The 26,573-nt window shown below is 47.0% G+C and overlaps 2 protein-coding genes across 2 annotated transcripts in view; one reads left to right on the forward strand and one right to left on the reverse strand.

Annotated features, from left to right (window-relative positions):
- The window catches only part of Smim13 (small integral membrane protein 13), a 120,588-nt gene extending 108,915 nt beyond the window's left edge, over positions 1 to 11,673 (forward strand). Inside the window, exons 2-3 of the transcript XR_013091682.1 lie at positions 10,438 to 10,580; positions 11,537 to 11,673. The gene's annotated coding sequence lies outside the window, so the exon portion shown is untranslated. The remainder of the gene's footprint in view (positions 1 to 10,437; positions 10,581 to 11,536) is intronic.
- Nedd9 (neural precursor cell expressed, developmentally down-regulated 9) overlaps positions 1 to 26,573 on the reverse strand; it is a 173,089-nt gene that overhangs the window by 47,730 nt on the left and 98,786 nt on the right. The window lies entirely within an intron of this gene.

A 26,573-nucleotide genomic window follows, 5' to 3' on the forward strand; every position in this document is an offset into this window, starting at 1 on the left:
TTAATTTTGTATTATTCTGTTGCTGCCATGTGACATTAGTGTGTATTATGTAAATATCATCAATTTTAATCATATTAATTGTACAATTAACAACATGGGGCTGCTGTTGGTGTTGTAAGTGCAGCAGGCATTCACAAACAGGTGGAAAAGCCCCTCATTTGTGTTCCGTCCTTTTATAGGTAGGGGTCTAATTTTAACAAATATCACTTGGTTACCAGCCACCAATTACCTTTCTAGGTGGGAAGGAAATGATGATATCCCAGACAGGCCTAGTTCCTGCCCTCATGGAGCTTAGAGGTGAAAGGAGAGGAAAATAATGAGTAAATGTACAAGATGATTTGCAGAGACAAATGTTGAAGAAAAATGAAGCAGGAAAAAATGCTAGAGGGAAACAGACGTGTGTGTGTGTGTGTGTGTGTGTGTGTGTGTGTTCTTGTAGATATAGTGATTGGGGAAGCCCCTCTAAGGAGGTGCTATCTAATCAGAAATGTGAATAAAATGAGGATCTTGCCTCTTACAGATCTGGGAAGAGAATATTTTAGATAGAAGAAGTGACCCATCGACAGGGCCCAAGGAGGCATGAGCGGGGCGTGTTTTAAGGATAGTGAGCAGTGCAGTGTGAGCGTGGCCTACACACATGGGACCCATGGAGAAGACAAGTGTGGAGAAGCCGGTGGAAAGTAGGTTGGATTTTTTCCTGAATGTGACGGGAAGCCATTGGTGTGTTTTGAGTAGGGAATGATCTATTTCTGTGTTTTCACCCTTTGTTTAAACACTCAAGGATGGCAGGCTATTAGCTAAAGCGTTAAGCTTTGGTTTTAATGTGGCTTAGGCAAAGGAGATAGTTGTGACTTCATTAGTGTCATTCAGTGTGTTTCCTTAAAAATCCTTTGGGGAAAACACAAAGTCTCTCAATAAATAGAGAAACAGCCCCCCATGCATCTGGGCCCTGAGCTGTTGGGTGCAACAGTGAAGCTTAAACCAGACTAAGTAACTGCACCAGCAATCATACTCCTTCCACGGGCACCTGGGACCCCACCCCTGTGCGCTCCAGCACTGTCCTTAGTGGGTGTGTGTATCTGCCCGTCAGCCTTGCTATCTGGTTGGCTGCCAGGGGCTCTGTCTTCCCAGACCCGCTCCTGTAGGCAGGAGCGAGGAGGTGGGAGCCAATGCCAGCCAAGTGATTTTCCAGCTGCCATGGTAAATTGGCAGGAATCCAGAACAAAATCAAGAGAATGCCAGGAGGAGGTGATGCGTCAGTCCACAACCTGGAAGAAGCCCATGTGGCTGTTCTAAGAGTAAGGGCGAAGTCACAGACCCAGAGCGGCAGAAAGCAAACCTGGAACTCATCTAGTCCAGCCTCTCACAGACGACGAAGCTGCTGCTCAGAGAGGTGAGGAGCCTGTGTGGGAGGCCCACCACCAGCTTGAACAGTGAGGACAATCTGAACTTTAGCTTGGCCTCTCAAATCTCTTTCTGAATTATTCTGATGATCTCCGAGTCTCCCCACGCCAAACCTCTCCAATCTGGGTTCCACAGCACTACCTGCTTAATCCCTGGAACGGGAGCCGATCACGGTATTGTAAACATCACACCATGTTTAAAAACCTCCATGGACACGGTAAGGGGCTGTTCGCTGAGACCCCTCCCTTTCCGACCTCACCTTGCCTCTTCCCTCCTCCTGTCCCATCCTCTAGCCACCTAGGGCTGGGCCTCACCCATTCCAGGACAGGTTTACACCGTCCTGAATTTGCACAGCCGGGTCCCCCTGCCTGGAGTACCTTAGCTGCAGCCTTCTGCTCTCAGCAAGCCCAACACTAACGCTTTTGTGCATCTTTGTCAACACCCCACCCTGCCCACCTCGTCCTTTCAGAGCCAATTCCTCTCTCCCTTTACTATGCCCCCATTGTGCTGGGAACACGGCTCTATTATGAGGGCTTTTCCACCACAGGTTGTGATTTGTTGATGTCTGTCTCCCCGGCTTGGGTGTATGCTTGCTCCAGAGGGCTGGGGTGGTGTCTTGTTGGTGGCTGCGTCCCCCTACACCTTACAGATGCCTAAGTGTTTGCTGAATGAATAAGAAGATAAATGGAACTTCAAAGGACCCATTTGTTTGTTTGTTTATTTGTGGTACTGGGGACTGGACCCAGGGCCTAGCAAATATTAGGCAAGCGCTTCACCACTGAACTACACCCCCACCCAAAGAGCATATGTTTACCCCAAGGCTCTGCTTAGTGTCCAAGAAGGGATGGAGGAAAAGGTGTGTGTCTGAGGGAAACGGTGTAGATAACATTTATTAAAAATGGACCTAGGATACATCCTTCAGAATCAACACAGGGCCTGTTGCCTGTTCTGTATCCATGAGCTAAGAACAGATTTTACATTTTTAAATGGCTGAAGGAAAAAAAAAACACAGAAGAATAACAATTCCTAAGATGTGAAAATTATTTGAAATTCAAATTTCTGTCTCTATAATGTTTGTTTTGTTTGTTTTGGTACTGGGGAATAAACCTAGGGGCACTCTACCATTGACTACATCCCCAGCTCAATTTTAATTTTATTTTGAGACAGAGTCTGGCTAAATTACTGAGGCTGGCCTTGAACTTGTGATCCTCCTGCCTCAGCTTCCTGAGTCACTGGGATTACACTCTGCTCCACTACTCCTCGCTGTAAATAACATTCATTGAGTTAAGCCACCTGTACTGATTTACACATTGTCTTCTGAATTGCAATGGCAAAGTTGTGTGGTTACCTCAGATAGGGCAAAGCCAAAAAAACATTATCTGACCCTCTACAGAAAAAAAAAAAAAATGTGCTGATCATTGTTCTAGAATAATGCAAGTTTTATCTGGACTGAGTTCAGACAAAAGTATAGACCCTTCCACATCCACAGAGGAATAGTCTAGAAGCTGAATGAATAGAGAAGAAACCAAGGCCAGGCCTAAAAAAGGCTAAGCATGCTAGGACCGTGTTTTACCCTGTCTAGTTTGATACTGATTTTTAAAAAGCAACCTACATCGAGCAAAATTATTTCAAAAAATAATAGGAGGCAGCAACTTCTCCATTCTATCACAAGTCTTCAGAAATCTCTCAAACAAAGAGCAGCCAGTGAGAATTTTCTCCTTTAATTCCATAGACTCCTGGCTTATTCAGCCTTGACAGAAGCCCTTCCAGGTGCCAGGCCCTGGACTAGATATTTGCAAATATGATTTCATTTAATATTCATCTCAGGTACCAATCCTACAAAGTAGTTATAGAAGTTCTGCAGCATGTGCAAAGTTTGGGGGCAGATGTGCAGCAGGTCTGGTATATAAACCCAGCCCTTCTCACTCCTGAGTCTGTGTGGCCCTGACCATGGTACACAGCACCTGACGAGGGTTTCCTCTGGATACCCTTCCTTCTCTGAGGCCCTGTTTGTCAGTTCCTTAGGGTCCAGTCTCCCACTCGTGGGCCTCGCTGAGACACAGGTATTGCTCCCAAGTTGTGAAGACAGCTGATCAATGGGATGCAGACACACAGACACCTGGTCCCTCTTTCCAGCTTCTTTCTTATCATCTTTCTGCGCACCCCTCCCCCTGGTCCCCAGCTTGCAGGCCGTCTCTTTCACAAAATGTTCCCTAGAAAACTCCATCCTGGCTCTCACCTCCCGACATCCTCCTCTGTGCTCTGGATTCTCCCAGGGACTGTGGCCATGGTCAGGGCTCCGCCAATCCAGCTTCCCTTGAGAGGCAGCCATGACCGCTTAGTCCTTTGCCCTGTGTGTGGGATTCAGGGGGCTCCGCATGAGGCCTTGGACTTCACTCATTTGAAAAAGCCCTTGTGGGATCCGTAGTCCACCAGGAGCCTGCAGCTCACCATTGAGCGCCTAGTTACTGCCTCCTGCGGTTCATTCATGAAAGTCTCTACCATTGAGATGGAAAGCAACTCCTGTCTGTGATACCACCTTTGGCACCTAAGTTTGTAACTGAACCCCTTGAAGCCCTATATACAGTCTTCACCGGGATCAACAGGGAGAACAATTTAAAAAGCAAACAACAACAACAACACCCCTCCCCCCCCCCCCAAAAAAAAACAAGCCACTTCCTAGCAGGCAAGGGAAAGCGCTCCCGTCACTTCAAAGCAATAAGTGTCTCCTGTCAAAATGGTCAAGTTCTTGGAATAAATGAGAGTATATTCTTAGGGAAAAGCTCCAAGGACAGTCTTTAATGTTTGATTTTTTCTTTTTTCTTGAGTGTGGGCTGGACCTTTGTTCACTGTCCCCCCACTAATATTTTGACACAAGAGACCTCACCGAGGCCAGCCAACCTCACGCCCACTCTCTCTGTTGGCAACCGGGTCCTGGGGAGAGATGACATTTTGCCAAAGAGTTGGTCAGGCAAGATTTTAAAGAATTGTTTCTGCAGATAGAGGGTGGTGTTTACTAAAGAGGCTCGTGGGCTCCGGGCCCCTGCCTCGCTTCCAATTTGATTCCTCCTTATTTCTTTTTTGTCCCTCAGAGACAAGCCACCTGGGGCCTGGTGGGCCTCTACACATCAGAGAGTGAAAATGGCTTCTCCAGAGCTCTGCACTACTGTCTGACACAGTGGGTGCCACCCTGTGAAGATGAGGTCCCACTGCCCTGCAACCCTCAGACAAGCTTACGTGTGTGACATTGTACAGTCCTTGAAAAAATCCACCCCACCACCTGCCCCGGTTCTGGCTGCTCTGTCTTCCGGGCGGACTCTTTAAGGTGCTTTTTATTCACCCGAGGGTGGAGTGCTGAAATGCAGTGTCTTGGGCCCCACTAGGGACCTGATAAACCAGGGAAGAATGCAGAAGTCCCCTGTCACCACCAGGCTTCCAGGGACCTAGGTAGCCCGCTGGACATGGGGTGATGATGGGCGATACCTGCACCTGCCTTTTGTAACCGTGAACTTTCGCTTACTGTGATTTTAACTCGGGCATACTCACTTACTACCCCCAGAACTAAAATCTGTTGACAGATGAAATTACATGGCAAATAAATTCACTCAAGTCTAGTGAAAGAGGACAAGCGATGGGAGGCTCCCTTTTAGCATTTAGCATTTTTTTTTTTTTTTTAAAGATTAGGGAGAATTCATTTTTGGGTGAAATTATAAGGAAAATTAGAAACACATAGTAAAGATTTAGGTTTGTTCATTTCCATAAATGTGCAAAGGTTCGCATTTCTGCTGCTTAAGGGTATCCAGCCGGGCAAAGGCACAGGGTTACGTGGAACGAGGGGATTTTAATGGTAAAATCGTGCCTGCTGCCGGCGGAGGTGCTCTGTCTTCTCTTGCTGGGAGGAGTTCTGTTATTGCATGCTTTAGTTTGTCCAAATAAACAACTTGTTACATGAAGCTGTCATGGAAACCGCTTCTATTGAGAGAAGCTTTAGACTGTGGATTTTTACAAAGGGTCAAGGTGATCTGCCAAGACCAAAGACACAGGAATCCCACGACTGCACGGGGGATGATCTCTTCTCATGGGCTCTGCCCAGCACAATCATAGTGGGCAGAAAACCCACCAGAGGAGAAGGGTCCAAGGCCCCGGTGTCTGCTTCTTGCTAACCCTTCATATACACTTAGCTTTGCAAATTCTTCCTTTATACATTCTTACTTTTGAGAAGTCTTCCTGATGTCCTTGCACATGCATTGCCACTCTATAGTGAAATGACATAATAGGACAAGGCCCAATGCCGTCATCGGACATGGCATGGCATCCGTTGCCATGAGGAGACGTCCCACCTCCCCACCCCCCTCTCTCGCCATTGTTCCTGTGCAGCTAAGCACAAGAGGCTATGAACTGCATTCCCCAACTCCCGGGGACATTGGAGGTTCTGCGTCTGATCTGCTCCTGAGCTTTGCCATCACTGACGCCTGAAAGTCATCTTCCACATCCAACGTCCAGGGTAACTCCGGGGGCTGAGTTAAGATCGAATGGGGACATAGACCACCAAATGGCCACGTTTCTTGAGAAACTGGGCCGACCATTCCTTTAGGGGTTGGACGTAAATTTTCCCCTCTTGTGCCAGCTGATCCAGTCCTCAAAGAAAGCCTGCCTGCTGTCCCCTTCTGGGCTGCAAACATCCTGCAGGCCTGGCCAGGGCCTGTCTGACCACCCAGGCCACCACCAGCTGGTGCTGATGAGTGAGAAGAAGGAATCCAAGCCAAGCTGGAGGTGGGTAGGAGGAGAGGGATGGGATGTGGGGACCCAGCACACGCTGCATGGTTCCCGACAAACTTTGGAAGAGTTTGGTTTATTTAGAAAGCAAACCAAGCACTCCAGCTATCAGCAATCTTTTACTTGGTCTGCTGAAAGAACAGCTTTCCAGTGTGGGCTTGGGACTGGGTGGGGGTGGTAGAAGCACCAGGGTCCACTCTAAGCCCGTTGGGTGGAGTGTGGTTGCTACATTCCTTTCTGCCCACTGATGCTGAGAAATGAAGGGCGTTTCTCTTCTTCTTACAAAAAGCTGAAGGGGCCCTGGCTAATGAGAGTTTCCAGGATGTATGTTCTTGCTCCCTCTACCGCTGAGGTTCACAGATGTTAAGTATACCTTCCCTTAATTTGCGAAGTCTTGACACCCTGTGATTTCAGACTTGAAGATGTCAACGAGGGCGTGTTGCAAGGGTTTTCTGAAGCTCAGTGCCTGTGGTTCTGGTGACTCATGTGCTAGGCTTGAGCTTCTGGTCTTAGAAAGGGCAGAGAGTAACAGCAAGAAGCAGCACCGTGTCCCTCCCGATCCTGGAACACGGAGGACACAGCTTTCGGGTTGGCTGTCACACCACATCACTCTCTGAAGTTGTTCCTCTGCGTTCACCGGGGAGGGTTCCAGGACCTCACGTGGATGCTCAAGAGCCTTCTATGAAATGGTATCTGTGCAGAAGCGAGGCAGATCCTCCCATGAACTTTAAATCGTCTTGTAATACCTGCACAACAGAAATGCTGTGTGCATAGCTGTTAACCGTACTGCTCATTGAGTAACAAGAATAAAGTCTGCACGTGTATCGTGCAGAGGCAATTTCCCCATCCAAGTGTTTCCAATAGGCATTGGATTCAGTCCAAGGATGAGGGTGTCCACCAAATCCAGAGGCCTGACAGCACGTTCAAATGCCACCCCCCGTATAGTTCTGGTCATGGGAAAAGCAGTCCCTCTTCCTGACCCAGGAGGTCTGTTTTTCTTCTTCCCTCTCAAGTCTCTAATCACCCCTTTCTCCTCTACCTCTTATCTTTCACACCCTGAACAAGTAAGTTCAAGTCTTTCTTGACCTCACTACAGATTTTTAGCTCCTTGGTCAAATCCCTGGGGACCAGATGAAAGGAGATATTCAGAATATTTCAGACCATGGAAGAGATTTGGAGGATATGCCATGTGTCGCAAACCACTCCCCTGGGATCTGGGTCTGCATTCTGCAGCAGAGTCATCCATGACCCCGCAGTCAAGAGCACGGAGTCTTACGAAGTGGGGACAGACGACAAAGGCATGTCACTTTGGGCCAATGCATCAAGTCTTGCTGCCAAGTGAGTTACGTAAATTCTCTAGATTTTCACATTGCATAGTTATGGGCGAGTGAACCCTGTTCTCTCCGGGGTCTCTCCTTTGCCATCTCTCCTTCCCCCGGTGCTGACCGAGGTCTCTCTCTTTCTCACTGGCTGAGGCTGGAGAGGGAGTGATCCCACATGCTGGCCTCCTCTCCATCCGGAGCCTCTGCCTCTGCAACCCTACATCCACAGCCGCAGGGCAGGGCTGGTGTCTACGCTGCTGGAAAAATGAAGCGAGGAAGACTTAGAAATTACACGCTTTGGTGGCGATGATGATGATGATGATGATGGTGGTGGTGGTGATGGTGGTGAATGAGTTCAACAGATAGAAAATGACTCCCCTACGCTTGCTTCACTGTGGTCTGTCCAGTGTGTGGCCTGGTATGGGTCTGCATGTCACATTTTAGATGTGCCCCTTGGCTCTGGACATCCCCAACCCCCTCTCTGTCTTGAAATGGGCCCCTCCTTCAGTTTCCACGGCAGTGGCTCCTCCAGTCCCCTTCTCCCGCCAGTTTTCCAGTCTCCTTGGCTAGGCTGTGGTGCCGGGATATAGCGAAGATGTTTTTCAGATGACATTAACATTTACATCAGTTGACAGAGGAAAGCCAATGGCTTTTTTCCCCATGTGGGTGGGCCTTGTCCAAACACTCGAAGACCTTCAAGAGAAAAGAGACTGAGATCCCCAGAAAGAAGGAATTCTGCTCTGCATTGTCTTCCAATTTGAGCTGCTGAGTTAGCTCTTGCCCGAGGCTACAGTCTGTGTGCCTCCTCGGCAGAGTTTGAATTTGTGACCCAAGTCCTGGAAACAAATCTCTTTCTCCATACATTCATGCACACACACACACACACACACACACACACACACACACTGCTAAGGTTTGGATAAGTGTCCCCCAAAGGCCCATGTGTTGAAGTCTTGGCCCCTGCCCGTGGAGCTATTGACAGGAGGTGGAGCCTGGTGGGAGGAAGCTAGGTCACTGGAAAGGGATTATGAGACACTGGTCTCTTCTCTGTCTTTTGGGTGTCCACCAGGAGGTGAGCAGCTTCCACTGTCATATGCTCTTTCCATGATGTATGTCCTCACCATGGTTCCAAAAGCAATTGGGGCCAACCCACTCTAGACTGAAACCTCCCCAACTGTGAACCAAGATAAACCTTTCCTATATTTAAGTTCATTATCCCGGGTACTTTCTTATAGTAATGAAAAGCTTACTAACACACACACACACACACACACACACACAACACACCCTGCTGGTTCTGTTTCTATGGAGAAGTCTCACAGAGGCTCCATGAACAGTGTCCACTTCAAACCATTCTGTTTCTGTTTTTGACACTACCATTGTTGGGGTACCTAGAATTAAAGCCTCAGTCTGATCTTTCTCCCACCTACTTCCCATATCCACCCAGCTGCCAAGCCATGTCAATTCCATACCCTTGATATTTATGGCACCAATCCTTTGCATTCCATTCATCCACTGAGTCCCAAGGGCCACTCAGGCCTGGTGGGTCATAAAATGCATCCCCCTCCGTCCACAGTGATTGATCTAAGAACTTGGCATGCAACTCAGAGAGAGAGTCCATATGAGATTTTTTTTTTTTTTTAGATTTTTATATGAAGCCCGGGAATGAGAGACCCTGTTCATCTTTGGATCTTGGACTATGAACATGATCAGCAATGAATGTCTTTTCCTCTTTGCAGAGAGCATCTATACCAAGAAAGAAGGAGTCCAAACACAAAAAGAGACATTTAAAGTAGAGGGAGGGAGAGAATCCTGGTCCTGGAGCTCTGCCTCTGGATCCAGCCGGGGCAATAAACATACTTTGCTGCCTCACCTCCTTGAAGTCAGGTGTCTTTGCCTTAGGACTACGTGTCCAGCTAACCTGCTACCAGGAAGTGTTCTCCTAGAAGGAGAAGTGCATACCTTGTGTGTTTGTCCTCCCTGTGGATCCTCATATAGGATCTTAAAGATCACAGGTGCTCAGTCAGTGTGTAGTGCCGACCTCCCAGCTTGACTTAAGGGTCAACTACACAGTGATATTGTGTGCCAAGGAAGATTCCAAGCTGATGGTAGTTTGGAGCATGGTGACTCCAGTGAGAAGCAAATCTCACCTTTTATTTCGAATTCATCCCCTTATATGCACAACTTGAACCTTGGAAGGGAAAGCGGGACATGCTGTTTCTATTAGGTGGGGGGTGGTAGTGTCTTGTCTACCTGTGGATCCTGAAGATGTTTATGTTACATTTCCTTCCCAATTAGTGTGGGCTTAGTCGTTGCTAAGACTTCGTTCCCCTCATCCACCAATACTAATCGCCCAAGGTAACACTAAGGCACCGTGAGAGCTACAGAGATGAATGATCCCCAGCTCTGCCCTTACTTCTTAAATACCTATTCCAGTAGCAGCCAAAGCAACTTCATGAAGATAAACTTGTGTATGTGTGGGGGGTGGCGTGGGGAGGAGGGTGTCACACCGTCAAGTTATGTAAGTTTCTATTTTAAAATCATCTGGTTCTAATTTACTAAATTTAATGCTTTCGGGCCGACGCCAAAGTGCTACATTTGATTTATGGAAATACTTTCGCACATTTTTCCATCGCGCTCTTGTACGATATATTTACCGCCTTTTTGTTATGGTTAGAAAGATTATGAACCTAAAAAAAATCCTTCTTTATGAGCTTGCTGATATTTTATTGTCAAGTGCATAAGATGGAATAAGAAGTCTAGTAAACAATAATATTCACTTAGGAGCATTCCACATGGTTTAGCCTTTTTTTTTTTTTTTTTTTTTTTTAATTTAACAAAGAGATCCATCTGGAAAATAGATGTTTAAATGTTCACTATGCCAAACCATTTCTTTTCAGGGCAGACTGTATTTTTTTTTTCTTTTTTTTGCAAGGTGGGGAGCAGGAGTAGATATTTAAATAGAAGTCAGACTGTGCTTCGCTGCTAACCAAAGAACCCTGTTGATATCAAAGGCTTCGAGGATGGTGTAGGCCCATATTTCCATCACACCAAGGAGGATGCCTACAAAATATTCCAGTAAGATGGAACGGACCCCGATATTGACATAAGGACCATGTGTGTCGGAAGCCCAGAGGGTGGGCACAGGCCCCCGGACAAGTTGGTGGCACAATCTGCCTCAGAAGGAGGGGGGCAGCTGCTTTGCTGTCTCCCAACCCTGAGGTCTCACCCCACGGGGATCCTGATTCTGCTGAGAGGCCTCAGTAGATCCACCCCAGGGCCCAGGATGCACTACCTTCCTGAGCTCTGCCAGCTGACCCGGCTCGGCGGTTTGTCCTCTATCCCATGACATTTTGCAGAGCCGAGAGCTCGTGTCAACATTTGTGAGGGTTCCCGGACGTGCCGTGGCTTGGCTAACAAAGCCTGCCTTGAACTGTCAAACTGGCCTTTAAAGCCGGAGCCTGCACTCATTCTGTGCTGGCTTCCCCAGCCTTGTGAGTCATGAGGTTTCTCACTTCACACCCCCACCAAGCAAGATGGCTGCCTAGGAAATGTCCCCTCCGCCTCGTGGCCTTTTGTTTCTTGAAAATGAAGCAAGCTCATTTCTCCAACGTGAGAGTCTGCAAAGGCCCAGTCAGTCAAGTGCTTGCTTTCTCGCCGGCTGTGTTTGCCGAGCGTGGGCCCAGGATTCAGGTGTGCAAATGCACCAGAATGAATGAGGAATGAATCCAGGGTGGTCCAGGGTCCCTGCTACTGTCTAAGGTGGCTCTTTGCCGCCCAGCCAAGATGGGTTCTCCCAACTCCTCTGTCCCAGAGAGCAGTGCTGGGGTTGAAAGATGGTTGGTCCCCAACACGACTCATGCTGAGGTTTGATTCCCAGGGCTAAGGGCTTGGGAGGTGGTGGGCTTGCAGGAGGCACTTGGGACCCTGAAGGCTCTGCCCTCGTGAATGGTAGATGTTTTCTCTGCAGGGAATGAGCGAGCTACCACTTTCTCTTTCACCTGCGCCCACTTTCCATTCTGCTTTTTTTCCAGGATAGGATGCAGGAGAGGCCGAGCAGGTGTATCCACCCAACCCTGGACTTCCAGAACCAAGAGCCAAAGCAAACCTCTTTTCCTTATAATCACTCAGTCTCAGGTATCCTGTTTTAACCTCAGAAAGCCAACCAAGACAACCAGTCCTCACGTCTCCTCTTGGGAGCACTGTATAATAAATGAAAAATTTAAAACAATGGCAAGAAAGTAAAGAGAATGCCATGATCTCTCCCTCCTTCTGGATTCTTTGTTTGTTTATTTTAATTAGTTACACATGACAGTACAATGATCTTGACATATCATACATTTGAATCAACCTTCTGGATTCTTTGGGATAGCTATTTCTAACCCCTTCTCTAGTCCATCCATTCCTCGCTGGAGCCTCAGCTCAAGTTTCATCTCCTTCAAAATCACCCCAGCCTCTGCTGAGGCATCCTCTTCCTGCATGATGGGAAGTCATAGCCAATTCCACCTACTGCAACTCTGGGGCATGGCCATTGAGTACCACCGTGAACACCAACAATATCTTGTGTGCAGGAAGTGTCTCATTTTTGTATAACAGTTGACTTTAGAAATAAGCAACAGCAATTTGATTTTATTGGGATGTAATTGACACACATGAAATTCGCCAAGTTTAATTGTACTCCTTAGTGATTTTTAGTACATTCACAGAGTTGTACCAATATCATCACTATTTAATGCCAGGATATTTTCCTCACCCCCAAAAGACACCCCATGCCCACCAGGGTCCCCCTTTGTCCTGGCCTGCTAAGCCTCTGGCAATTCACTCATTTCCAACAGCATCAATTTATAATATTTTAATTTTCAACCCAATTTTGAAGCGCAGCTGCAACACTGGTTATTAACATTTTTGAATGTGTTTAGAAGGGTTACTCCAGTGGCAGGAACACAGGGAGACATTCAACACTTTTGAGAGACCCTGAAGTGATAGAAGTCTTAACACGGCAACAAAATACAAAAAAGGAAAACAAAATTTGGGGTGTGGGGGGGGCGTTGAATGATGCTTTAGAGGGTTTTAGAGAGAGAGGAGAAAAACAGTCCAGCAGACAATGAGATTATTCCTGTGTGTTCCATGGAAAGATCATGGCCAGCCACATGGGGTAAGTGAATTATCTGATCTCCATAGCAACTAATCATCACCCTACCTCATAAACAAGGAGCCTGAAGCCCAGAGAGGTGACTGTCTTTCCTAGGATCACACAGCTAGGATGAACCAAGGTCCATCTGGCTTCGAATCCCATGGTCAAGGACCGGAAAGGAACTTGACCATTCTGCTATGCCCTCAGGTTCCTGGTCTCTGCGGTCCTTTATTTATTTATTTATTTTTTTGGAGAGGGGTGGTGGTGGTGGTGGTGGTGGTAAAAATCTTTAATAAAAATAGAGATTTCACTAGGGACTGAAATGAAATCAATTAAATTCCATGCATGCATTATTATGCCACAACGAACCCAACTATTTTGCATAACTATAATGTACCAAAAAAAAATAGAGATTCTCAGATTAAGTCTCATATACATAATTACATACCCATCTAATGATATGTCATTGGTGAGACGTCCACGTGAAACAAAATGACCCACTAAAATCGAATGTGGAAGTATGCATAAAATGTTTCCGGACAATCAAAACAAAAGTGAAATCAGGATTTATATTATTCATACCCAAAGAATGAAAATAAGAATCACATAATCTTGTCGATAAAATAGCCAACATCAAAATATAGAAAGCAAAACTACGCGAAAGGGAAAAAAAACTACGATCTGTTCCTCATTGTGGAAACGGAAAGAGCTTTGGCCTGCCTGGTCTCTGAGTGCAGCCTTGTCCAGGGGCGGGAGAGTGGCCTTCCTGCTGTATGGTGAGCCTCTCTGAACGCCAGCTCTACTCTGATGTCCCCAGGTTCTGGTAACTCATTCACTGGGAGCCTGAGGCCCCACCGGGTCCTGGGGTGACCTGGCTGCCCACAGTGTGCTGGTCTCTGAGGACTGGTCAGCTGTCTTCTCCGTCTCTTCTGGCTGTCCCTGCCGCTCCTCCCCTGACCTGAACCTCGTGATGCTCTCAGGGATCCGCTCTCCCCTCAATTCTTCTGGGTCAGGCCACCAGTTGGGGACCCTTCCACAGCCAGCCACCCACCCACAGGCCAGGGACTCCCTAGCTCTCATCCTGGGACGCTTAACTGATGTGTCAATGTGACCGGGCCACGGTGGCCTGATACATGCTCCTGCATTGTTCTGGATATTTCTGTGATGTTTTGGACGAGGTTTACATTTGGGTGTGTGAACTTTGAGTCAAACAGATGGCCCTCCATGGCGTGGGGTGGCCCTCATCCTGACAGCTGGAACAGAAAGGAACAATATATTGAGTCCTGAAAGTTTGGCTTGGGCTGGGAGTGACAGAGAGACTCTACAGGAATGGACGTAAATAAGATACAAGTTCGTTTTCTTCTTGTTTATTAGAAGTCCAAGGCTGCCGAATTCTGCTCCAACAAGTCGCACCAGTTGGGTCATCTCTGTATGTCCCCTTCCTGGTTATAAAAGTGGCTTGCCACGTTGTGAGAGCAGACACTCTGAGCCCTGTTGGCCTGGAGTGCTGCCGAGTCCTAGGACCTCTGTCCTGCTCAAGTACACGTTGGTAAACTGAAGTGACCCTAGTTGTTTGTTTGTTTTTTTTTTTTTTTTTTTTTTAACACTCTGTGTGAACAGATGTGAAAATGGATGGGTGTGGCCAAAGGCAGAGTCAATATCCACCCAGGTCCCTGGAGGTCACATTGGGTTGTAAAGCTTTGTGAGACGTTGGCCCTGGCTGAGAGTGAAGGCCTCACAACACGCACAGCAGCTGAAGCCTAGATCTAATTCGACACACCATGAAAACGAGACTGTTGTAAGGTGGCTTTGCTGCAGTCCCCACACGTCACCCTCCATTAGCTTCTCTCTCAGGGTGGCTTCCAAGGTCTCCTCTTTTCCCCAGCATCGTCAACGCTAAGGAAAACATCCTGAGTGCCCTTAAGACTCACAGAAGCAGAGAGGCTGCTAGATGCCCACAATCACACTCTGAATCTACCCAAGAAGGCCTCTGTGGCCAGAGAGTTTGTTGGTGCCCCTCTCCTGGCATGCTGCTCTCTGGTGACACTTACCCAGAGGGCATGGTTCCTCACCAGTCCCCTGGACAGAACTGTTGTTAGCTGGGTCCAGCCACTAGTTTTGAGTTTAACAGTGACTGTTCCGAAATGGTTCATTCACACTGTTCCAGTGAATGTTCTAGAACTGTTCCCAGACTGCTCTGGGATTCCAGAGTAGGTGCCTCTGCCCACATCCCCACTGAATCCCAGTAAACCTTACCATTCTAGGATGTTTCCAAATTCTCATTTGCCAATCAATTTAACAAGACCCCAAGTGGAACCCCCTGGCTAACAGCACAAAAAATGGTCCTTCTTATTAGAGTAGGGAATAAAACCACACACCTGCAATTTCTTACTTGCCGTCAGCCATGCACTTTGGACCAGTGTGCAGGTTGATCTCTCCAGGTTCTGTGCCTGGATTTCCCACTCAACGTGTCTTGCAGAGTTTTCCTGCTATGAGGGGACTTACAGAGAGGACAGGGCAAGGTATAAGTGGCTGTTTAATTTGGATTTAAAAATATATATATAACTTAAAATGGAAAGAGTAGATCCAATCCTAAAAAAATAAAGTTGTATAAAAACTGGTTGGCTCTTATTATATTCTTTTGATCCTAATTCTCTCAACATGGAGAAGTTAGCTCAAACGTAACTGATATAGTCAGCTCCGTGCTAACACTTCAGGAAAGATAATGGTTTTAGGGACCCGTGAAGGTGTTTCTGTTTAAATCACCTTCCTGTGTCTCTTGCTCTCCTCTCATTGGCTACTTATGTTGGGGACAGTCCAGAAGGTTTAGCTTTAGACAGTTTTGGGTATTGGAACCCAAAGTAGTTAAGTAAGGAGCTCAGATCCATACTGCAGAGGAAAATGTCAACTTTCCTTATGCAAATGCTATGTCCTGAGGCATCTTTATTTCTCATGGTTGGCAGACCGGGGTAGACCTCCAGGATTGTGGTCTGAGTATCTCACCTGAAATCTCCTGTGTTAATGCAAAAATGTTCAGAGGGGAAATGATTGGATCACGAGAGCTCTAACCTAATCGGTAGATCAATCCATTTGATGGATTAATACTTTGAAAGGTGGGGCACGGCTAGGGGAAGTAGGTCACTGGGGGCATGCCCTGGGGCGTGGTGATATCTTGTCCCCCAGGCTCCTCCCTCCCTCTGTCTGCTTCCTGGCTCCCCGGAGCTGAGCAGCTTCCCTCTACCACACCCTCTGCCATGGTGTTCTGTCTCACTTGGGCCCAGAGCAGTGGAGTCAGCCCACCGTGGACGGAACCCCTGAAGCACTTTTCCTCCTCTCTTGTTCTTGTCTAGTATTTTGGTCACAGTGACGAGAAGCTGACACAGCTAGTTTGGTGGTTGAAAAACCGAAGTGATGTGTCAAGACAACGGAGCCAGGTCCGACCCCACCCCAGGTGTCCCCCTGGGGGAATCCTGTTCCCTTCTGATCACTAGGCCCAAGGAGCTGCTCAGGGATGGGTGATCAGTCACTTCAAAGATTTAGGGACAGTGCTAATTGGGGGATACAAGGCAAAGAACAGGAGAGATGACCTGAGGCTATGGCTGACCCCGGTCCTGGTGCTCCTAGTGAGCTCTGGTTGTCCTCGGGTGGCTCCGTGCCGATGCCACACTGATTCACACCTCAGTGTGAGCGTTAGTGTGGAGCAGGGAGGGGGTGAAGTTCTCCCCCCACCCCTGGGGCCCTTCACACCAAAATGCAGAAGCAGATCATGCCCCTGCCGCACCCCAGGATCCGAGGCCCTGCTATTCTCCAACGGTGCGGATTGTCGCTCCTATCTTCCACCCTGGGTCCCTCGGTGGTTTCAGATCGGTCCCAGGACTCACGCCCCGGGGAGACCTGTGCAGAGAGGCCACTGGTTTCTCCTTTTCCACCAGCCTGAGCGTGTCACCGGCTTCCCAGTCCCACTGGCAGCGGAGACTACACACCAACACAACACCCCAAAAGGGCTGCGGGGGTGTCCATCACGCAGAGGAACAGCAGTTTCCTGTGGAAATATCCGAACCGGCTCCCTACTGGATTACTCACTTATGAGCTGTGCTTATTTTGAGTGTCTCTCCCAAGTCTACGTCCTTTGAATTCTCTGGGGCCTGAGTAGGCTCCACCCTTCCTTTAAGGGAAGTGAAATAAATAACACTACTCACCGCCCTCCCACCCCATTCACAGATACCCTCAAGAGATGATTCCTCGCAAATGGGCATTAAAGATCCTGGACATGATGGTCGACCAGTTGACCTCTTTCCCCCTGCCTTCTGGAAATGCCCCTTCCGTGGTCAGAGGATCCCTGTAGAGATCCGAGAGAGCTGCTGGGAAGCAGAGTGCCACGTCACAGTATTTAGTCACTGCTGAGCCTTCTGCACAAGCAGAGCATCATTATCTTAATAGGAAAATTTGTAAACGGCAAAGAGAGCAAACCAATTTCTGGCCTTCAGTTCTATTTTCTCAGGAAACAAGAAGAAGAAGAAAAAAACTCTGTGAACATCTCATTCTGCACTTTAATTCCCCCTTGCTGGAAAAGTCTCCGGGGAAATTGCGGGAGAATTTGTACTTTTCTTTCCCTGTACCTGAACCTTCCTGTTAATAGATTTGAAATATTCAAAAGTGCTTTCTGCTTTTCTGTTTTATAGCCTGTTGCTGCTGTTCAAGTCTTCTATGGGATGTTCAAACAGCCATTACCAAAGGCCGTTCTTTCTTCCTGGTCAGAACATGCAATAATACGTTTGTGCTCTAAAAGCATGTGAGGTGACAATGTTCCAAAGAGTCTAGAACAAGGATAAAAAATGTCCAGCACCTGCCCTTTAAGACAACAATGATTCAGGCAGTGATATTATGGGCAGTAGGCAAACAAGTAAATATTGAGGAAGAATTGCCATACATTGGTAAGCTTTTACTGATATTTATATTCTTGATGATTGTCATTTAGAAATATCAGTTAATTTGGCCTGTTTCAGCACATATTAAAGGCAAATAATTAAGGTGGTCAGATCATATGTATATTATGTTCAACTTTCAGCTAAATCATGGATGATTTTTTTGCAGAGGGCACTGAAGATTGAACACAGGGGTGCTGAACCACTGAGCAACATCCCCATCCCTATCTAATTTTTCTTTTTAAAATATTGAGACAGAGTCTTGCTAAATTGCTTAGGGCCTTGCTAAGTTGCTGAGGCTGGCCTTGAACTTGCAATCCTCCTGCCTCAGCCTCCCAAGTTGCTGGGATTATAGGCCTGGGCCACTGCACCTAACCACGAATGGTGTTTTCAATTCCAGTATAACCACTACAAAATTTTGGGGACCTATTGATTCAAAGGATTACTTGTTGTTTATCTGAAATTTGGATTTAACTGGGAATCTCATATTTTTATTTGCTCAATCTGACCACCTTCTGTGTGGAGAAACAGCTACCACCACGACAGCTCCCTGGAACAAGAGGAGAAATCCCACGGGACCCCAAGATGGCAGTGACCTACTGCTAAAGGCCCACCACCTTTCTGGGTTCTCTCTCCCTTGAGAGAACGCCTTTCCCATCTGCACTCTGCATCCTCTCTCAGAAGCCTGGGTTGGTGGCACGTCACTGGTCTCGGTGTTAGAACTGCCACCTGAGGACATTGCGATCACCTGAGCTTTCACGGTGGCATTTCAGTTGAACGAATATTCACTCAGCACGTGCTGCTTTGTAAACCAGGATCCCTGGTTGAGTAGTTGAGCGTCCCAAAGGGCAGACCTGACAATGTCTGTACCTGATGCCAACTCAAGGCCAAGTGTGAAAAGATTTATATAAAAGGCTACAGGATCACAGAGAGGGGCCACTCCATCCCGGGAGGAGTGGGAGGTGAGAGAAGAGTTCATGGAGGGCCGGATGTGGTGGCACACACCCGTAATCCCAGTGCATTGGGAGGCTGAGGCAGGAGGATCACAAATCGGAGGCCAGCCTCAGAATCGTAGCCAGGGCCTAAGCAACTTAGCAAGACCCTGTCTCAGGATAAAAACTAAAAAAGGGGTGGGGATGCGGCTCTCAGGAGAGTGCCCTTGGGCTCCATCCCTGGTACCTCCCCGCTCCCCACACACAGAAGAAAGTCCTGGAGGACAGGGAGAGAAGTGCTAGAGGGGGAAGGAAGAGTCTCGTGGACAGAGATGCACGTGAACCATTTCCACACTAAGAGGATGAAACCTCCTAAGAGACAGAAACAGGGATGTGTGGTCAGAGAGAGCCGCGATTCCTCCCCAGGAGGGGTGATTCATTTATTTGTTTATTCAGTAGATATTTCTTAAACTTCCACTCACAAATTAATGCAAAGCTTCAGTTGGGGAAAGAGCTAGGAAGGTCAACTATGGGGCCACAAAGAGCAGTATTGAGGAATGACCTAGTGAGGAGGACTGGGCAAATCCTTCTCGAGGGATACAATGACTGAGTCAAACTCTGAAGGAGGAAGAATATTAATCAGGTGACAAGGGGTGATGCAGGCTTGCAAGGAGGAGAATATAAGGCAGATGGAAGAGCATGTGCAAAGGCCCTGTGGCAGAAAGGAGCAGGGCGCATCCAGCAAACTGAAGGAAAGCCAGCGTGCTTAGAGCACAGGGAGGGTGGTGGGATAGTATGCAGGTTGCTGTTAGAGCCACCCAAGGTCTTTTGAGATTGATTAAGAAACTTATCTTAATCTTCAGAGCACCATATGGAGCCAGCCATTCCATGCATTCCGTAGCAGAAGAGTAAGAAAATCAGCTTTGACTGTGGAAGAATCACTTTGGTTGCAGTGGTGGGAGATTGAAAGGGGACCAAACAGCAGTGATGAGACCTCTTAGGAGGCCACTGTAGTAATTTGGGCAGAAATTGAGGGGAACCTATGTTCTCCATCTCCCCTATAATATAGTATTTTGTGCTGCATTTGCAGAGGTACCTGGGAGCGGCAACCCGAGACCTCCAATCAGCCTGCCCACAGAGAACCTGGGAATTGGTTCAGCAAAGCAAGAAGAGCACCGTAATTCATTGTGTGTTTGTGTGAGGGTATGGGGCATGTGGCGTCAGAACTGACCACCGTGGGTCCTGAGGGGCTATCTCAGGCCTCAGAATTGGCCCTTCAGAACCTTCTCTCCTATGCCAGTACCTGAGGAAGAGCCCCACTGCTCAGACTGGAGTCTACCTGTTGGCCTCTCCCTTGGTTCCCCTGCCGTCAGCTGTACCTACAGCAGGTGGGCAGAACAGCTCACCCTGGGAGGCTCCAACCCCCAGGGCTCCTCTGCCCGCCTTGGTTCTGTTCACCAGGCAGTGACTAAGCATAGGTGGAAATTCTCCCAGAGCACTCTTCCTGCTGAGTTCCTGTGTTCGGTACTTATTACACACTCTGGGTTCAGTAGAGCCTTTGCAGTAGATTTTCAGCATCAACAAATATGAGTCTGTTCGGGGACATTTTCGATCCCTTGTGCAAACTCAGAGAAGTCCCCATGCATGTGGCGACTTTGCTGAGTGGGTCACCCTCCTGCACCTCCCAGCTGTACCGCAGGCCCAACCTCCCCCGGAGCAGCATTGGTCAATCTCTGGGTATGTTGGCCAAGTGCTCATGAATTCCGGGAAATATGGCAAAGTTTATAAGCAAAATGGCCTACGTTGGCTCAGAAAAAATGCAGAGCATAGCCATTGGACTCTTGGCTTCAGGTGGATATACTTTTGGGGGGCTCTGAATACCTTAATCTTATTAGATATTAATAGACCCTTCAAATGGCTTAGCCCAGCATTACTCAACTTTGGTGCTACTGAGATTCTGAGCCAGGTAATTCCTTGTTGTGTGTTGGCGGGGAATGGGGTGTAGCCTGTGTATTCTAGGGAGTTTGGCGGCATCTCTGGCCTCTATACACTAGATGCCCGTGACTCCTCATCTTGGTCAGTTCTGATAACCCAGCATGTCTCTAGACATTGGCAACTATGCCTGGGGACAAAACTGCTCCTGGCTGGGAATGTCTGGGTGTCGCCTACCTTCCTCTTTATCTGATGGGAAAACCAAGGGAGGGGGAGAACAGGGTACCTCCTCAGGACCCACCGTGCTGGGAGGTGACTCTGGAATTAGCCCTGGGGCTCAGGAACCCTAGCGAGGCCTGTCTCCACAGCCCCTCCAGTGGACCGTTTTTTCTGAATTTTGCTTCTTTCTGTCAATGTTCCCACTCTAACCAGTGCCCCTTCCTTCTTCCTTTCGTTCTAACTCATTCTTGTCTCCTCATGTTCCTGAGATCAACCTGGAGCCATTAAGAGATCTACAAAGATGAATTCCGATTCAACAGAAGGGTGCTTCTCAGGCCAAACTCCCAACAGAGGGAGCATGGAGGCTTCTGTCATCACCTAGAGGCCCAGATCCTTTGAAATGAACTTTCTTTTTCTCTATTGACTTTTTAAATTTTATCTTATTTATTTTCAATTAATTAATTAATTTTAGCTAGATATACGTGACGGCAGAAGGCGTACGGATCCATCGTACACAATTGTACCACAACTGTTCATTTCTCTGGTTGTACACGATGTAGTGACTCCACTCCCTATGTGCCGTCAGCCATGTACCTAGGGTCATGACGTCCATCTCATGACCAAGGTCCACCTTGAAAACAGGCGCACTCCATCTCCCCCAGCAGCCCACGCAGACTCAGAGCCGATTGCCTGGCCTTGCTCTATTTCTGTGGCACTCAAAGCATTAAGCTGCAGGACCCTCTGAGGGTGGCAGGTGCCGGCCAAGGAGGCTCAGGACTTTGCCAGGTCACCCTTGCTATTTGCTGATGAATTGAAATATCAGCATATTTCTTGGAAATGGTGGTAAAAACCCAGCACCTTGGCTGGCTGGCTCCTCTGTAGAAGGTGTGAATGTTCTTCTGGGAACGGGGCTTAGCGTGGGGCCTCTCTGAATGCTCTCACATGTTTGGTATCAAGAATTTGAAGGGAAGTGGTTTTGTGGGTGCTTTTTCTTTTCTTTTCTTTTTAACATTTGAGTTTGGAGTTTGCTGTTTTGAAATCTGGTTGCCTCTCGAGATCTTCTGGATGAAAGGTCACGGGTTCTGAACCATTTGAAGCCGTGTAAGTCGTGAGTCCATGTTGGTGACCAGTCCACGCTGGTGACTCTGATCAAGGTGTGAAGTGAGTCATGAAAGGTCATTAAACTCCCCAGAGGGTTACGTCCATCAGGTTGGAGGACACAGCCGCCACAAACTTTCAGAGCTGATTGTGTCTGGAGCAAGGCAGTGCTTGCCCTTGGCTGGGGGAAAGGTCATTTATTGCTCCATAGGCCTCTGGAGTTGCAGATGGTGCTTCTGGCAGAAGAGGAACTCGGGGAGCTGCTTGGTGAGACCAGGAAATGCTCACACCTTGCTCCTCCTCGTGGGCACAATGGGCCACTGGCTTCTCCTTAGGGATCCAATAAAGACACCTTGGGCAGTATTGAGGGGGCAAGTTCTGGGCAGTTCCTGCTAAGGAGCAGGACCCAGTTTCAAGGTCAGAGGGAACCAGACAAGGCCTCTATGCTGATCAGGTAAAAAGGTGTCTTTCCTTTCCCCACCCAGTGAGTGGCTGGGGGTAGGCTGAGGGGCCTTGCAAACCCGGACCCTCCGCAAGCGGCAGGGCTCCTTCCCGTGTCTCATCTCTCTTTCTCAAGTAAAGGTAGCTTGGCAGGTGCTCCGCCTGCCACCTGGTCATCCAGGAACACGCCCCAGTTTGCCTCTGTGGGAAGACCAAAGGCCCACGTGGAAGAGGAGTGGAAATAGTGAACCCCAAGTTTTTAGAAAAGCAGATCATTTCAGATTCCTGTTACTTAAGCATCCCACAGGCTTCTTGAAATAGGAGGACGGACCCTGTAGGAGCAGGATGTGACGGAGAGGACTTGGGGGAGGAGTTTTAGTTCTGTCCCCAACACCAGTGCCACAAAGGAATACCATGGTGTGTGATTTTATTAACAACTTCATCTTAAGAGTTCCAGGCATATATTTTTATTCGTAAAATCGTGTGCTTACACAATGGGATTTGATTTGTAATGTCTCGGTTCAAAGCAAAAGCAAAAGCAAAGATCTCCAATAAACACAAATAATATGCAGATGCACATGATCTGAAACATTCTTTCACCCTTCAAAAATAAGTCAGGTCTTCAGAAATAATCAACAAAATTTTTGATTCTCCTAATCACAGAGGTAGATATTATTTTAAGATAGAGTTATCAGATGCTAATATTAATAGGTCATTTTTAAATATAGAGTAAGGTCATTGAGAATGATGCCTAAATGATTAGATGATCACCTAAATGATAAAGTGTTAATCGTGCAGTGACTGTCCCCTCCCCCATCACACCACGGAGACAGAGCTCTTCCCTATCTGCTAGCCTCAGTCAGAAATCATAGCATTAGGAATACGGTCACTTGGCTTATAGCATGCAACTTTCTTTTTAAAAAGCAGATAATCTTAGAAAAGCAAATTAAGTCAATATTAGTCACTTATATTATAGAAATAACCATCATATCCGCCAGGTGTGGTATTGTTGGCCATGTTTGGAAATGGGTTTTAAAAAAATGCATATTAGCGGACTAGCCTAGTTAACAGAGGATGCCCATTGAGCAGCTCCCAGAGTGCCGCTTCCTTCTTGCAGATCTCTACCCAGCAGGAAAATAATTTCCTAGGATAGAAGAAATTGAGGAGGCCATAGAGTGAGGTGGTTGAAATACAGGTGTTCAGAATCAAGTGGATTTCGCCATTTGGTTTCCTATCCAGACTCTGCTTTGGGAAAATGACCCAATCGTTCTGAGTCTCAATTTACCCAACTGTAATATTCATTTCAAACCGAGTTGTGAAGATCAAGAGAGGCATGGATGTGACACAGACAGCTACACAGTAAGTGTTCACTGAAGAATGAGGATCAGAAAGACGAGGATAAAGGCGATAATGGTGACTCACCCCACTCACTGCCACCCCAGTTCTGGGCATCGAGTGAATGGGCCTGGGCTTCAGGTCAACAGGAGGGGTAGAGGTTTATGGTGGGTCCTAAATAACTTGAGGACTCTTGGAATCTGGGGATGGGGACAGACTGGAAAAGGAAGAGGACATAAACAGTTCATTAGCCACAGAACACAAATTATTTCTTCCTTTTTTCTGGGAGTGGGTTTTTTACCTGTGGTCAGACATTCTCAATGCTGAAATGTTGTGCGGTATTGTGTGTGTGTATGTGTGTGTGTGTGTGATGTGTGTGTTACAAAAGAATTCTTCCTGGGGTTGGCGCCCCTGTAGTTTCCCAAATGTGATCACGCCTTTGTTAGCTCACTGTGGGGCCAAAGCATGCAATGTTATGAATTATTTTTTAATTACTCTAAAAACTAAACCATTTTGAAAAGTAAGCTCAGATGTGGCGTGCCATTTGTGGTGGCTTCTTAGCAGTTTTCTTTTTGGCAGGACTGGGGATGGCTGGACTCCCAGAACGCTCGAGCGGTGATGATTTGTAATAATGATCATCGCGATAGAAGTTTCCATCTGTGTGCATTTTTTCAGTTTACCCAGCATTTGCACATTCAGTGTCTTGGTTGGTTCACAGAAAAACTCTGTAACCCAAGCTAAGAAAGAGAAATTCTTTTCCCCATTTTATAGGTAGCCAAATTGAGTTATTCAGCCTCCTAAGGCTTATTAACTTTCTCAGTGGTACTTTGCAGAGCCAAGACTAAAACCCACGTCTGCATCCTTTGGTTATGGTAAAAATGAGCAATACCAATAAAACAATACGACTTAAAATAATTGTTATCTTCCCAAATTTCTCTTGATTTTCATTAGCACATATGCACAGACATAGGTTGAACCCTTTTACTTGCAATATGTCATATAAGGCATTAGAAGTACAAAGATAAGCTTCACATAATTATTGCTCTCCAGGGGCAATAAAGTGGCACCTTGTTTTTTTTTTTCAAACTAAACCTAGTTTATAAGTTTAATTTTCCTAATTAAAAATGGAGGCACGCAACCTGGTGAGTATGATGGCCTTGATGAGAACCACCAGACTTGGGTCGTGGAAAATGCAGGATACACTGTTGCCATTGATAACTTGGACCTCATTGTCTCTGCTTCTCTTTGTTCCTGCTCCACTCAAATCTCCAAACCAGTCAAGTCTGTGCAGTGAAAGATCACACTGGCCCAGGGGCCAAGCTCTCCGAGCAGCCCACAATCCTTGGTAATCGTAACTGTTGCCACATGTTAGATTTTTGTCTTATGCTGAGGTTGTCAAATCTGGAACTCAATTTACAATGGCTCCTCCTGCAAACCTCCACCTTCAACATTTCTCAGTGTCCTCGACTCTGAATTTAGAGCATTTCTTTTAAAGAAAAAGCCCTCAGTGTTCTGGAATATTCCTCTTGTGCTGAACCTGTGTCCAGACAAGATTTGCAAGGGTCTGCGGTGTAATGAGACCCTCTGTTCTGGGTTCTCTTTTCTAGGAGTTGATGATGCACACATTCCAGCTGTCAGATCACCGGGGAAGTGCAGGAGGAAATTAGTAAGAAACCCCTGAAAAGACAGCACCACCGAGAAGCTCTGCTTTAAGGCTTTACTTTTTCCACACCTTGAGAATGTTGGCAGGCTTGTCGGTGACAGAATGTGGCAACCTTCTACTGGCCTAGCTAAATATTTGCTCTCCCCCTCCCTTACGGCTCCTGCGATCCAAGCTCTGGGTCTCCATTCCCTCCCTGCCCTCTGAGTGTAGAAGAAGGAAAACACAGGCTTTTCTTTCTTCCCTTCCCACATTCTCTGCTTGAAGCAAGTTTAGGAATTTATATGCGGTTGGAATGGGGAACTCGGACCATTCCCGAATCTGGATAGCAGCGTGGATCCACGGTTCCAACTTGGCTCGGGTGGTCGTCGCAGGAAGGGGTTCTTGGAGAAAAGCATTTCCATCCACACGTCCCAGAACCAAAAATAGAAAACTCTGTGTTAAACACGGTATAGATTCGTTGAAAGAATAAAATCTGTTAAAGCGTAGAAAATACTGTCCGTGGAAAGTAGGTAGGTGGATGAGCAAAGAGGAGAAGCGAGATAGGCGAGGTTTCGTAAATCGTGACATCTGTTCTATGTGACACTCACAAATAAGACCAGATGATGTTTCAAAAGCAAAATCGAACATTCAATTGTAAACGCTAGGCCAAATTCTCACTCCATAAAATTTGGTGGAAACTGTCTTCTAAAAGATGAATTATTCCATTTTTTTCCCATTAGTATTCCTGATGGTGAAAACATGGGTGACCCGTGTTTTAACAGGGACTCTAAAGGAAATGAACAAATAAGTCCTTGGCTAATTTTTAATTCTGATTTCATGATATGGTAGTAATTGCAGCTTTGGTTTTTTTTTTTTTTTTTTTTTTGTCTGAGTTCATTTCAAAGCTTTTAAATGCATGTTCAATGTAGGCTATATATTCCAGGTAAACCATTGCTTAAACGTTAAAAATTATTTAAATCAGATAACCAGGCAGGATTTTTGAAGCTTTTATTTTTTTGGAAAGGGGAGGATTTTGATTAAATGTAAAATTATTCAAAGAGGTTCAAGAGTCTGGTCTGCATGATTAATAGTCTGCAGCAGATATTAGAAATCCAGACAGACGGAGGGCAAAATGCCTTCTCGGAGTAGACAGACTGTATTCTAACCTCCAAGGACTCTGCATACTTAGTCACTCTCTCAGTTCAACTGTCTTTGCCAACCCAGGCTTCATTGGATTAGAGAGTAGTGGAAAAATCCCTCCCCGGAGCGTGGGGATCGAATTCCCCGAGTGTTTAATCTGTCTGGCACAGGGATGGTCCCCTTGAACTGCAGAGCCATCTTGGGCTGGCTGGCTGGTGCTTGGAAAGTGAAAGCAAGCTGTTATTTTCACCTCCCCAATTACATTCCTGGCCT

Source organism: Callospermophilus lateralis, chromosome 6 (genome assembly GCF_048772815.1).
Source record: "Callospermophilus lateralis isolate mCalLat2 chromosome 6, mCalLat2.hap1, whole genome shotgun sequence".
Classification (NCBI taxonomy): domain Eukaryota; kingdom Metazoa; phylum Chordata; class Mammalia; order Rodentia; family Sciuridae; genus Callospermophilus; species Callospermophilus lateralis.